The sequence below is a fragment of the Pteronotus mesoamericanus genome, unplaced genomic scaffold (assembly GCF_021234165.1).
Source record: "Pteronotus mesoamericanus isolate MK-2021 breed Mesoamerican mustached bat unplaced genomic scaffold, CSHL_Meso_final contig_173, whole genome shotgun sequence".
Taxonomy (NCBI): Eukaryota; Metazoa; Chordata; class Mammalia; order Chiroptera; family Mormoopidae; genus Pteronotus; species Pteronotus mesoamericanus.
This window is the reverse complement of record NW_026555072.1, coordinates 14,034,065-14,037,960: the sequence shown is the minus strand read 5'-3', so window position 1 is coordinate 14,037,960 and position 3,896 is coordinate 14,034,065.

Here is a 3,896-nt window from a genome sequence, read left to right as displayed (position 1 = left end):
TCATTACCTATGATTTGAGTCACTCTCAAAGCTCTGAAGTGAGACTTGGCTCATCTGACTATTCAAAGGCAGCCCAAACAGGGGCATCTGCCAAAGGGCGGGTTTGCATATGGGCTTTTGTGCCTCCAGCATCTTCTTCAGCCTGTGCCAGGTGCCATCAGGACACAGGCTTGCTGTGTGGAACTTCTTGCATATCAGCTTCTGTTTGGCCGATTCAAGTTAAACAAATCTATTCTGTTTTTAAACTAACATTTCATCCACTCTCCCAAGAGCCTATCGATTTGTTCTTAACAAAAAAAGATATACTGCAAATGACAAAATCTAAATGTAGCACAACGAATCGTGCTCTAAAATCTGCAACAAGACTTGTTAAATATAAACAGTTTCAGTACTGTAACATTTAGCCACTGTTCATAATCTGAAGCAGGAACTTGATGCAAGAGCAAAAAGAGCCTGTTTGGAAAAAGTCCAGTAACCCTGTTTCCAGATTCTAAACATCTGGTTGGTGACACAGAAACCCAGCCTTAGTTTTTGGGCCACATTCATTATGATCTCTCTTCTCTTGCCTCCACGGGCACCTGGACTGTCTGAAGATCCGAAGTGCTCAGAGGTTTTATTGAAGTGCTTTAAAAATTCCTCTAAAAATAAAGCCCAGAAGACAGTGGTTCAAGCTAGAAATTTTGGAGTATTTCCTAAGCTTGTCAAATCTCGTAATATTGTTAAACCTTAAGTGTGTTATGTATATGAATAGCAGTTCTGAAATATTTTGTCTTCATTATGTGATACTAAACTCTTGGAAGACTCCTTTTTAAGTATAAATTATCACAATGCGTTTGCGTAAGCGTTGGCTGCAGCTAAAATCATGTTCCAATTTTAGCAAGACAAAGGGGAAGGAGTGGTATTTGGGCTCTTTTCAAGAAAAAAAAAATTGAAAATAAGGCCAATTAGTCTAAAGGAAAGAAATGATACTCCCTCCTGCCTTAACATTCTCATCCGCTTGACTAAACTTCAGACAGGTTTCTTCTTGGCTATTGGCCCCTGACCTCCTTTTCTGAGAGTATTTGTCTTAGAAAACTAGAACTTATAAATTATTTCCCTGCTCCTTTGAAATATATATGTCTTCCCACAGCCTCACTTCAGTTTTACAACCCCAAAAATATCTCGCTCAAGGATCTGAGAGGCGTCCTTTTGAAATGTAAATACCAAAAATGATAGGATGACAGCACCCCCACCTCCCAGTCTTTGTGGAAAGGTAGGAGCCTAACTCCCATGGGGGTCAAATAGCAAACACAGAGGACTTAATTATAGTGAAGAGCATTGACAAAGTCAATAATAACTCAAGTGTGTTCCCCACTTCCCATTGATTAACTTCCTCCCTAACAGCCTCCTGTAATTTTCTACTAGCTCACCCCACTGTTTAAATGTTCTCCCACTTTTTATTGCAGCAGGTTTGAGTTCAGTCTCTCTCCCTTATTGCAATAACTTAAGTAAAGATTTCCTCGCCTATTTAACTTTGCTGCAATTTTGGCTGCAATAATGCATAATGATGGAGATACAAGCTTAATTTAAAGTTGTCACTTCATCTCACCTTTCCAGCAAGTATTTACTGAAGAGGAGGAGAAAGGTATGACCTTTCCTTGATATGTATAATGTGCTAGACAATGTGCTACTCATATTATTTCATTTACTCTTCCAATTAGGGTAACCTAGTGCCCCCATTTGCTCAGAACTGGAGGATTTCCCAGGACATGGGTCTCTCAGTCATAAAACCAGGAAAAGCCCAGGCAAACTAAGACAGTTGGTTAGGTTACATTACTCCCAATATGGCATTGCATTATGCATTAACACCTGGTTTGGGGAATATAGAAATGTCAAGTAGCTTGTGATACAGTTTGGTTTCACGGTCTGAATTTTATGCTCCCAAGGTCCAGACCGAGATCTGAGCATTTGATATGTTTGAGACATTATTGATAATGACATTGGAGTTACAAAGACATGAGTAACATGTCTTGCCATCAAGGAGTTTACATTATGAAATGGCGAGTGTTACAAGATCCCACATGATACAGGTCGAAATGAGGATGCAATCACTTTCCTGTGCAACACAAGAACTACTTAAAAATAAAAACATGATGTTTAGACCCTATCTGAGTAAATAGTGTAATAAGGAATCTTTTAGAAAACCCCAAATGAATCCTAAAATATGTTGGCAATAGTATGTTGTGGAAATAAGTGAGGACCGCCTCAGTGAGACTAAACAGAGGCTATTTATTCAGACCTTGCTTAGCAAGGAGGTCAGGCATCAACACTTGCAGAGACACAAAAGCAGGTAGAAGAGATGGAAAGCTTTGCAACTTTCAAAAAGAAAGACTTCAAGCTTCAAGAGTGTTCTGATTGGAAGTTGTTGGCATGGGGAAGCTGAAGGCAGGCCAGTGGGAAGTGAGGCATCTTATGTTCTTGGTTGGGGTGCATATTTAACTTTCTCTATTTGGCCCTGAGTAGGAAGCAGGTGAAAAGTATAAGAATGCTTCCAGCGATTGGCTAAGTTCTGACCATTCTGGACTAACAGCCACAGAGGCTATGGTTTGTCTTTCCATGTGGGTTGCTCCAAAGATTATGGGCCAGAGTTCTATTGGTATAGAAGGACTGGTCAGTGTTCTTTTTCCTTCTCTTGGGGACATGTTCTTTATCCTTAGCAAAGTAGGAAAATCACACAGATCTTCCCTGTCCTGTTGTTTTCACATGTGAGATAATAATTAAACATTTGGACTCACCATTAGCCCATAATCTCTAACCCATGCAAGAAACTGACAATGTTTGAATAAAGTTTCTCCTCCTGCAGGCAAAAGATGGCATATAATGTAGGAATTATCTGATCATTTTTTTAGGTATTGAAACTAAGAAGAAAATAAAGGCATTGACAAATTGCTTTTTTTTTTTCAGTCTTTGTCCCTTATTTTCCTGAAGAATATATATTGTTATGATTTTATAAGTGGTAGTGTACTCTGGATCAGAATATTGAGACTACAGAAGCTAAAATAAATGAAACTGATATAATCGTCCAGTTTGAAGCACACTGTGATATAATGATATCACTTTAGTGATAGTTGGAGACACGAGCATAATGCTCGAAAGACACCATGCTGTATATTGCCTTGAGTGTATGAATTTTGAGAGATACTCCTATCAGGACAGTATTAGTACAATTTAAAATTCATAAAAGCAAAAGGTGTAAATACAAAACAGCAGCAGTATCCAGGGAGTCTGTGTAGAAAGAAGGCAGAAAATGCAGTGACAAGGTACAGAAGGTGGAGTTTTCAGTATCACGTATATAATATTATGTTATAACGCGGGAATAAAGGCAAAATGTGACTCATGAACAGGTTCCATGTACAGGAGAGCATCACAAATTAGAGATGAGACCAAGTTCAGTAAAACAATAGCAGCAAACATGTAATTGCAACCGAAGTGTAGTTAAACAATGAACGGAAATTATTTCATATGTTTTTCCAGAGGTTAACCCATTCTTCAACATATATAGGAAAAGCATATAAACTTTTCACACAAAAGCATTCATACTGTTTTCCCCTGACACTGAAGTTAAAATACCTCCCCTTTACTAACCTGAAGACCTCAGGAAGTTGGCAGAGGGTGTGGGTGAGAATTGAAAGCATGACAGAGAAAATTAGCTTAGGGACAAAGTATGCTCAATCTTCTGCAAGAAGATCATCTGGAGAGAAGTTTTTTTGGTTAGCTAGAAGCATAATAAGCTCATCACGTTTGTTTCCAAATTTGGTTTTGATTTCAACGTTAGAGTTGAATGACTCTTCCTTCCATTCTATAAAAACGTGATGCTGTCCTGCTCTTCTCCCTCCATCATGAGTTTTAAGTGCCAA